Below are 11,538 nucleotides of genomic sequence, written 5' to 3'. Positions count from 1 at the left end.
GGAAGACACTTACTAGGTTATCATAGAAGCACTGTGACTTAAACTAAGGCGCCCACTTTTTTTTTTTTTTTTTTTTTTTTTTTTTTTTTTTTTATTTTCTAGGTTGTCAACGGTCCGGTTCTGCTTCGTCGCCGTCTCACCCCTACTAAATTCCCAAGATATCGCAAAATTTCAGCCCAGAGGTATTAAAAATAGAAACTCCTTCCTATGGCAAGAAGTTTCCTTTTCTTATCAAACCTTGGGCCTATAAATATAAGCCCCAAGTTCTGTTTCAAACTCTCACAAATCAATATATCGTTGGGTGTAACAGAGGCTGAAACACGTAACAGAGGAATAAACAAGCAAGGAAGTTAATGGGTATTGCTGCTAAATCAGATATGAAACTGGTGAGAAACAGGTCTCATTATCAGAGTAATTGGTTTGTCAAGAGAGTTAAAAAACTAAAAGTATCAGAGCCAAAGTGGAAAAAACATTCATTTGGAACAACGGAAATTTCTGCAACGGAAACAAGAACAACGGAATACGGACTAACAGTAAACGGATGTATCCAACGTACGATGCACAAAGTTATGCTCTTAACTTTGATGACGGTAATGACAGAAGAAGTTTCGAAGTTCATCATCATCACTAGCGGGCAATCAGTTGGAGTTCGGAAGCCATCAGGCCCAGTTACATATTTTATTTTCAATATTTTGGTCTAAGAAAGCACTTGTTTTCCCAAGATATATGTTATGTTTGTAAGACGTTTTGAGGTTCGTCCCCTCCTGCTATAAGATGCTTCATTGTGGCATGAACGAACCATTAGTGCAAAATCCAAGCCACCACATGTTTTACTACTTTTGATACAGGTCTACATATTAATGTTCCTGTGAAGCATTTGCTGATCAAACCTAATGAGGATTTTACATTCTCTTATTATTCCATCCATGCTACTGTACAACTCTATGATAAGCTGCAGTAAGCTGCAGGCCGAGTTACTTCCAATTCTAACTGCCTGGTCTGGGCCCACATCACCTCCCACAGACATACTGCTTGCTCAAATGTAAGCTCTTGTCTGGAAAGAATTACCACCATCCTGTAGACAAAAAAGCAGTCTCAAGCCTGCATCTTCACTAGAGATGGGAGTCTCTGAACTTAATAATCTTCGTAACAGTGTTTAACTGCCTTCTGATTCTGACTTCGTCGAGCCTGGAGTTGTGCCTGCCTTTCTTCATAAATCCCACAAAGCGCCAAAAAGCCTCATAATCATCTTCTACCATGGCAGCTAGAGGAGGCAAAAGGTCGGTCATTCCCTGAAAATACCCAATCTCGTTATCATAGAGTGTGTAGGCTTCAAGTATTGCAAATAGGCGCGCTGCATGAAAGACTCTGGGTTCCAGGTGGTCATAGTCCTTTAACCCCCACTGCTACTGCTAGACTGTGTGCCCTGTCCTTGGACACAGCAACCTGGGTTGGAGAGTAAACAATCCATTCTCCATTGGTCCTCACAGCATCCAGTCGAATTATTGCTGCCATGTCTCAGAGTCTTCATCTCTGTGGGCTTTCAAACCGCCACTGGACCACGCTTTGGATAAGGTAATTTTGTTGGAAAGTAAGTCTCCTGAAGACTACCGGTAATATGAAAATAAAGCATCTAGAACAGCTTGCAAACTCCCGATTACCTGCCAATAGTGCCAGGTTTTAGTTTCCTGTACAATTAAATGACAAATCCACCTTTCAAAAGTTAGAGCAGATTTCACGAGTGAAAAAAAAAAACTAAACTCTGTCTATCATAGACATTTAACTAAGAGTGAAAACCTAGAGGGAGCATTCAAAGTAGTGATCTAGGATCTGGATAGAAGTTTAAAGTAGTGTCAAGTCAGTCTGCCCCTGAGAAGTATCAAACAGAACAAGCATACCAGTCAAATTACAAATAAAATCTTAAATTAGTTTTACCTTGGTTCACATGCAGTCAAAGAACCAGATAGAACGAGTATATCCTACACAGAATTTAGTAGTTATACTAAAGCAGTATTGAGCATAAATATTTATAGTAGACATTGAATATGTCTAATTCATTGCAATAACATCTAAAGATGTCATCCTCGTTCTGTTTAGCTTAATGCAAAATCCAAATAACAAGGGATCTATTCTGTTGTCTTCTAAAACAGTTTTTTAAAATCCAATTCATACATCAGTATCCAATTGAGAAACAACAATCACATAGTTTTATATAAAAAATATATCGAAAAAATAGAGACTGGAAAGTTCATACGTATAAAAAAGAAGTTAAAACATACCTTCATAATTTCATCGTCGGGGTCACATTTTGGAACCTGCTCCTTCACAAAAATACGTATACTGGCAGGCACCTGCGGCTGCGGATCTTCTCATTTCAGCAATAATACTACCACCTTCACCCAACAGACAGCATATCTGTTGTGAGGGTACTAAAAGTCTCGCAACAATTGCAGCACCAGCTTCAAATCCAACCTCTGCAATTCTAGACTGCACCCCAGTAACAGCATCCTGTGCAGAAGAATGCCTCTGTTCTGAATTCTGCAATAAATAAATAGTATGAAATTAAAAGACTGGAAGAACAGTTCAGTGTTCAAGAAAGAAAATAGTCATTCATAATGTTACAGAAGACCCAGCTTAAGCGTGCAATAAGACAAATGAACATCCAGAGAGATGGGTATAGTGAATCTAGTCATCCGGTGAAAGGATATCTATATTAAAGTTTAAGAGACAGTTAATCCAAATGATATTAACACATCTAATTTACTGTTTCATTTAAAGAATGGTCCAGGTAAAGGTACGAAGAAACTAGAGTTATCCATAAGGGTCTCAGTTATGACAACACACCACTGAATAAACAAGTACTAAAACATAAATGAATTTGAATAACATACATATACGAGGACAACTCTCTCATCTGAATCAGGTTCTGCATCAGCAATCTTGATGGAAGCACCAGTGTCGCTTTGTATCCATCCTTCCCTATCAAACTGCCAACTTTGTCAAGATGGCATAACATCCTAAACACTATCCTCTTCTCTGTGGCTCGCACCAATACCCTCAGATCCTGAAAACCCCCTTGAATGATAATCCAATGAATGAGTTTCAGGTGGATACCCCCTTGATGGAAACTGGTCAACCTGGCCACCAGGCACACCACTGCCCCGAAGCATTGAACCAGGCGTTTTATACGGAGTAGAGGTGGCGGCATCAGTCCTGAAGTTATCCTGGAGAGTGGAGACAACTTGAAACAGCTAAAGAGCTTTCCTTACAGCTGAAAATTTTCCTGTTGTTTGTCAACCAGAACCACATCATTTAGTATAAATATATAAACGCAAATAGATGAACTCGTAAATTGTAACCTACAGACTGCTGAAGCTTTTCAAAAAGAAAAAAAGGGTATCCACATTAGAGAACAGGAAGGAAAACAGTTATTGTAATGCATTACACAAGAATCATTTCAGGAAAACTTAGAAGTCTCGTAAGAAGATAAAGCGATATATCTGACCCAATGTGTCACTTTCTTGTTAGAAGTTACCTAAACTGGTAGCCCGCAATGTAGCTGTTATTCACATAAACTTACAACAGGAAAAATTAGGCCAGGAATAGCTCGCAATAGCTGTTCCATTTTAAGTCCAAGACTTGTTTCCCTAAACCGGATTTAACACAGGTAAGACACCAAGTACATGCTAAAGGAGCTCACACAAGAATTTGAAAAGATAAGTCTCAGGTAAACTACATAAGGTTGAAAAGTTACTACTCTGTATGCAAAGATAAGTCTCGGTAATCAACTTAACGAATAGTTACTTGTTTTGAGTAAACAAGCTAATTGTAAATACTCAGTCCGAATCCAAGCTTGAGGTAAGCAAATCAAAACACACAATGTTGAAGTAACACACAAGTGCTGCATACATTCTTAACACGTTCAATAACTTAATGGATAATTCGTAATCTTGCACGCTGTTACCAGTATCAACTCATAGCCAGGGCTGGTTGATCGTGCTATGCAGAATCTTCCGTAAAAATTATCAACTCAATACTGCAACTCCAAGTTCCGTCCTAGTTCTCTCTGGCGAAAGCACAAGTTATCAATTACACGGTTTGAGATGCAATCAATCATGAGTTCCTCCTCATATTTCCTCCTTTTCGTAGTTGAAGCCTCAAAACCCGTCTCCCTTTCATCCTTCTGGGGGTCTTGATGCACTTTATCTCTGAAGGGGTTGTAGGGTCAATCAGTATATATATTTTAGGGTTTTAAGTAGTCTGAGCCAGATGGAGCTTAGAAGTTCGATTCAGAAATGGGTTTCTACATCACCTCCCACAGACATAATGTTTGCTCAAATGTAAGCTCTCGTCTGAAAAGAACTACCACCATCCTGTAGACAAAAATGCAGTCTTCGGCCTGCATCTTCTATGGATGTCTGTAGAGATGAGAGTCTTTGAACTTAATAATCTTCAAAGCGGTGTTTAAATGCCTTCTAATTCCGACTTCGTCAAGCCTGAAGCTGTGCCTGGCTTTCGTCTTGAATCCCACAAACCACCAAAAAGCCTCATAATCATCTCTACAATGGCAGCTATAGGCGACAAAAGGTCCCTCATTCCCTGAGAATACCCAATCTCGTCATCATAGAGTGCTTAGGACTTCAAGTATTGCAACTAACTAGGCGCTGCATGGAAGACTATACAGGGTTCCAGGTGCTCATAGTCCTTCGACCCCACTGCCCCTGCAAGACTGTGTTCCCTGTCCTTGGACAACAGCCTAGGTTGGAGAGTAAACAATCCATTCTCCATTGGTCCTAACAGCATCCAGTCGCATGATTCTCTGCCGTGTCTCGAAGTCTTCATCTCTGTGGACTTTCGAACCGCCTGCTTTGGAGGGTGAAGACTTTCCATTAGTTGGCTTATCAGGATCATTTTCATCCCTACTGTCAATAGCAGCAGAAGTCTGTCTACTCTCAGGTTCTTCAATAGTCTGATTCTGTATCATCTAGGCATCAACGCTTGTGATTCCACTTTCATTGTTGTCTGAGTAGGCACAATGAAGGGATTGATCATGAACCTGGTCATGTGAGTCCTTACAGTCTGGGCTTTCTTTGACGGCAGAGGAGGATTCCTTGGCAATCACATCTTCTGAAGCAGGTGAATCTGGATCTTCTACTCTCATTGTCCCCATTGTTGTCCATTACATTGGTTGCATTTTGGTTTAACATGCTCATCACCGATGCACTTTAAAAGATGTTTGCACTGGTTCCACAACTTCTCAAACTGTTCTCTGCACCATGGAAAAATGAAGCCCAAATCAAAATCATATAGATTAACTGGCAGAGGATACAAAAAAGCATTTTAACAATACCACACAATTCTACCTGAAGCACTGAACCAAAACATAAAAGGAATAAGACAAGAAGTAGACTATTCTACCTCTTCTGATTTCTAGTGATCTCTCTTTCTTCTTGAGTGCTGCTCAGGCCATAACTGCAGAAAGATAGGCATACAAAGGTAAGGCAAAGAAACCTTGCCATTTAAAGACAGGATTATAACATTATACGGAGGAGAAAAAAAAACAAAAGCCAGGAGCAGGGCCTGCACAAACACCAAGTGGCGAGTAACAAATGTAGCTCAGATTAGTGCACAAAGTCCCGCGTGACATTCCGGTATTCAGTATCATACCAAAAAAAGTCTAACACACGAACAAGGTCACTAGGACCCTTCTGCGTACCGGATAACTTTGCTGGACTGAAGAGTCCCGGGGACATATAGACGGCCCTGCGAAGTGCACAAACAAAGTCCCCCTGATCTATCACGATTGGAATGATTCACACTATTTAGGGATCTATAATATACAAGACAAGCTCTTTCCTATACCTTGTAACCAATCTCGTTCATTTAGGGATCTCAAATATTCAAGACATGTTCCTAATGCTCAATACCATCTATATAATCAGATTTATGTCAGAAGTTCTACCACCCTTGTAAAACCGTCTAGCATTGATAACTTAGATGCCATAGAACAGTAATTCTCCCTAAGCTCAAATTTATATGTTGGAAGTTCTACTACCCTATGTAATTTTATAACCTTCGAGCATTGTGTAATTCTAACAGCAAGACAAAAGAGCTATCTTGAAATGCACAGCAAAGAAGCACAGGGGTTAAAAAATGCTTACACTCCAAGGAGAAATGGCCAAACAAAACCATAGCAGCATATGGAAGAAGTGAAATAACTCACACCCACCATCACTGAACTTTCCACTGACCGACCATGGTGATCTTAGATGCCCCCTGAAAATGAATTACACATACATAATCCTCATCATATAGATTGGAATAGAGAAGGAACAGTAAAAAAATGGAGTATATCAAGATCGGATCTCAAATAAGTACTTATTAGGTTTATGATTGATTCTTCTCAATCTATTAAATCCCTAATAAAAAATTTTATTGTAAATTTCTTAATTACCTACAAGAGAGTATACGATGGTGGCAAAGCAATACCAGCCATGGCCGTCACTGCAACTGCTATTCCAACATTATTGAATGTCGCATATCTGCTGTCTCTTCATTTATGTAACACCTTAATCGCAGATCAGCTAATGGAACTATAGTTGCCGGCCAGGCATTAGTTCCACCACCACCACCACCACTACTCCCTGCAACAAACAGTAATCTCCTAAATCCTTCCTCACCACCACCGCCATCACCACCTGAATACCACTGAGACATTGATAGAGCCACCACTACCGTTGCCGCCGCCACAGACAAAACGTAATAACCTGGGGTTGTCCACCACCACCGTCACCACCGCTCAAACTGAAACCTCCCCTGTGTTTATTTGAAAAAGTAGTATACTAGGAAGTAAGAATTTTTGGGTGGACTCGAGTAGTAGTTTGTTCGTTCGAGGATATCAAGGTTCGTGGACTTGGTACGTTGACCACCGTCATTGGACATATTCAATCCTATTGGCTCTTTTGCTTTTTAATACAAATCTCAACGGAATTTGGTCTCGAAACTTCGTATTGTTAGAGCAACTGCAGTGGTGCGAGTACAATCAAAGATCAAAGACTAAAAAAAACGACCAAATTTGAGTTTAATCTGGTGTGTGACGCTACGGGTAGAAGACTAAATTTGGTGGAGCGTACACTATACATTCGCCTGGGATGGAGTGTGGACTATACGTTCGCCGGATGGGGGAGATTCCAAAAATGAAGGAAAAAAAAAGAAACAAAAAATGGGGTGGAGGTATAAAGCCCGCCCCACTATAAAGAGGAAAAAAAAAGGAATGGGGCGGAGGTATAAACCATGCCCCACACTAAAGAAAAAAAAATGGGACGGAGATGTAAAGCATGCCTGGTGTGGGGCGTGCAGTATACGACCGCTCGACTATATTTGGGTTTAGTCTTGATCTCAGACTAAATATAGTCTGGGATTTGGTTATAATCTGAGTTTTAGTCGATAGTCCGTTCCACTGTGTCTTACTTTTTTACCAAATAAATAGGTTTACTCGCCCACTATGAATGTTCTTAGGCCAGGTCTAACCATGTCCAAGATCCTAGACTATTCGTTTTTTGCGATACAGTTGCTTTGCTTCCTAGAGAGTAATCCGTGTGGTTTGGATTCAAGATGGAAATAATCCTGGCAAGCGGTTTGAAACAGCGTGTGAAAAAAGTATTATACGCACTTAGGATTAGGAACCGCACATTTAGGAGATTAAATTCTAAAAAAAGCAAAAAGTTGTTGGGGAGAGCAGTTTACAATGTTTTGGTGCTTGACACGTCTATTGCTCTCTGATATGCGAAGTACACATCTCTCATAAGTAAGCAAAGTACATGTCTATTGCTCTCTCAAAGTACACGTCTCTATTAAATTCTTTGGAAGTATTCTCCCACACGCATTTAGGAATAGCGCATCTAGAATGAATCTTGAATCCCCACTGTTGACGGGTGTTGTGTTTTGGTGACGTGGATCCGGTGAGAAATTTGAATCTTGGCGTACCATTAGACCCAGACTTACAGTATGATTTGGTTTTACCCCAAGCCAGAACCGAAAATATGCCTGGCTAAATTGGGGCCTATATGATTTAACTGGGCTATAACTACATGACAAAAAAGGTCATTAGAAATCACTTCACACCACTCCTTATCAAAATAATTACCAAACTACCTATTTTACCCCTGATTAATTAGCACTAATTAATCATATTAGGGTTTAATTTTATTTTGGATGTGAGATTAACTAATGTTAGAGAGTTCATCAAAACATCAACATTTTGATTTTTTTTTCGTAAAAGTTACACAGAATCGGTTTATGTTCATCCACTTGTAAACCGATTCTAGATTGGTGTTTAGAATTACCAGAGGACATCCAGAATCGGTTTACTTTGACATGATTTATAATCCGATTAGGAAAATCGGTTTTTTCTTATGACACATATAAACCGATTGTTTCTTTTCATTACCAAATTTTCATTCATCGCAGTATTATTGTAGGATGCATTTAGCACATGCATCAAGCCTTTAAATCCCTAGGCGACCCTAATGGACGAGTTATAGTCTCGTGAGGGTTTACATAGAGATCTACCCACAAAACCTACACTAAAACTTCTAAAGACGTCAATCTTCCTACGAAGAAGACGATACATCATCCAAGTAGTACGGGTTATCCATCGGGATTCTATCTGCCAAGAAGTGATAGCTTGCATCGAACTCGAATGGTCCCCCCTTTACCTCCAAGTAGCGCGTTTTCACGGCTTCGTGCTACAAAAACACACAAAAAAACTTACATTTGTTAGTGGTGTTTCATTGGAAGATAAAACAATATGGGTTACGTAAAAAAAAACACAAAATTACTCACAAATTGCGCAATGGAAAAGGTGAAGGGCCGAGTGTTAAAAATCCGAGGTTGGAGAGCTAAAAAATCAAGTATCGCGTTTTCGATGACAAGGTGCCTATCGTGCACTTGTTGAACACTTCTTGCGTTAGGATTCCCAAACTCTTGGCTAAATTTGTTGTGTACCCTATCCCAAAAGGTTGTGGAATCCACCCTTTCGGAGGATTGACGTCTAAGTCGTTTTTCCGCATACCAAGCTTTGGTGATTGTCAAATCTTCATTTGAATCAAATGAAGTCATTCTTGTGTGTGGATGTATGAAATGAGTAGTTGTGGAGTATATGGAGTGAGGGGGAGTAAAATGATCAATTTTGGGGCAAATAGGGTCCAAGGGTGAGGTCTCCATTTATAGAGAAAGTCCCAAACAATTATTTTTTTTGAAAAACGTGAAATAATTTGAAATAATCGGTCTTTTAGAAGGACTGTAAACACCGATTGTGTTTGCATGGCACTAGGAACCAAACTTTCTTGAGACGAATATAAACCGATTAAAGACAGTTAAAACTTTGAATTTTCACCGACACCAATCGGTTTATATATTTCCATATGTGATCCGATTCTAAAATATCCAGAAAGATTGGCCTACATAATCGGTTTTTATATTTCCATATGTGATCCGATTTTGTAATCTCCAGAAAGATTGGCCTGCACAATCGGTTTTTAAAGCCATATCGAGTAAACCGATTGTTGGCATGTCAGGCTAGAATCAATTTAAACATTAAGTTCAACACAAGATCATCCAAAATAAAAACATAAACCACACCAATATCATTCAACATACAAACATCAACCATCCCAAAAGACTTAAAACAACCAGAAGTCTTATAAACTTAAAGTTTTAGAATTTAAAAGTGAAACTTAAAAACTTAAGGAGCACCAGGAGCATTTGCATCAGCACCAGCATCAGGAGCATTTGCAGCAGCACCAGCATCAGGAGCAGCTGCAGCACCAGCATCATCAAGAGCAGCAACTTCTGCATCATCCATGGCCATAAATTCAACCATTTCTTCAAACATACCTTCCAATTATTGATGGGCATTCCTACCAGCTGAAATAATGTTTCTCCTCATCCTGGAAAACGTCATGACCTCACCAAGCTCTTCAAATGAAAGCATATCAATCAATGCAAGGGTTTGTTCAAGACGGGTCCCAGATCCGTAAGCAAACTTATATAGGCTTCTCACTGGAACTCTTTGTGGTTTCCTCATAATATCCTCCAGGTTAACTCTCGATTGTAAAATGGTAGGTGTCCGAAGTCCATTCTACACAAAAAATAAACAAAAATCAAGTTAACAATCGGTTCATAGAGAATTATATGTAACCCGATTCTGAAGAAACAACCAAAATCGGATTATACATATTACATATATAATTTGATTCTGGCTAATGTATTTTCATATTTCATTTATAAGCCAGAATTGAATAATGTTAATCCTAATGTAACTCGATTGCTGTGCATGCTCTTCATGGTCGGGAAAAAAAATCCAGAATCAGTTTATTCGATAGGTCAATAAAAACCGATTCTGGATTGAATCAGAGTTTTGATTTGTCAAAAACGATGATTTAAAGATGTAAATCAACAAGATAAGAAGATGGGTTGATGGAGATTACCTTCTTCTTGGTTGGATTGAAGATCGTTGGAGTAGAGGATGAAAAAAAAATTTATTAGGGTTTTGAGAATTTGGAAAGTTTATGATAGAAATGGAAAGATTTTTTAGGTTTAGGTTTTTTTGATTTTGGATTTATTAAAAATAGAAAGATTAGAATATATATGAGTGAGATTTAGAAATTAACGTGGAGGTAAATTAGTATTTTTGATAACATTTGGGTGCCTAGAGTTATTTGGGTGTGAGAAGGAAAAACCTTTAGGCCTCAATTAAGTCATATAGGCCCCAATTTAGCCAGGAAAATATGATAGTCAGTTTTAGGTTTCCGAAACGAAAGCCTTTCCGATAAAAATCATTTCGGTTTTGAGCCATCGGTTTTTGGGTTGTCGGTTCTGGAAAATCGGCAGATCTGTCCGTTAGAATTTTCCAGCAATCATAATTTCATCATGTTTTTTTGTCATTTCTAACAATTGTTTGTTCTCATGTCATGTTTTCATGACAATCCTGTTAGTATAGGTCGGTCAAGTTGAGTTTGTGATAAACTAAAACACAAGATTTATGATAACTCTTATTGGTTTACTTGATCCTAGAGTTTAGGACCTTAATAGCTAAGTTATGAAACCCTAAACTTATATTGGATAAGTAATATGTCTAGTATATAAGGAGACCTAGGCTATAAATTTTAGCAATGGATCTCTCAAGATAATTCTCGTAGAAATGTGAGGGATTCATCACACCTATTGAGGTGGTTATGTGAGAGACCACTAATGGTGGAAGGAGTACATCATTATGGTGCTTATGGAACTAGGGTATAACCCCTGCCGTAAAGGCACGGGATGCTATGACCATAGTTATACCTTAAATCAAAATGTGTTATTGTATCACAAACTATGGTCACCAAAATTTACATTGTAACATAAATTTTCTGGCATGTACTTAAATTTGCCTAATGAACTAAACTGTATTCATTTATTTTTGTCAATAAATAAAAAGTATCAGCCAATTTTGTCAGATGTTAAGCCTTCTGTAAGAGTCGAGGATTGTATTAGAAA

At 38.8% G+C, this 11,538-nt stretch overlaps 1 pseudogene; it reads right to left on the bottom strand.

Moving 5' to 3' along the window:
• Positions 1–732: 732 nt before the first annotated feature.
• Positions 733–6,854, bottom strand: LOC113284432 (annotated as a pseudogene).
• Positions 6,855–11,538: the final 4,684 nt, after the last annotated feature.

Source organism: Papaver somniferum, chromosome 5 (assembly GCF_003573695.1).
Source record: "Papaver somniferum cultivar HN1 chromosome 5, ASM357369v1, whole genome shotgun sequence".
Taxonomy (NCBI): Eukaryota; Viridiplantae; Streptophyta; class Magnoliopsida; order Ranunculales; family Papaveraceae; genus Papaver; species Papaver somniferum.
Note: the sequence above shows the minus strand (reverse complement) of the source record. Positions and strands in the feature narration are given on the sequence as shown.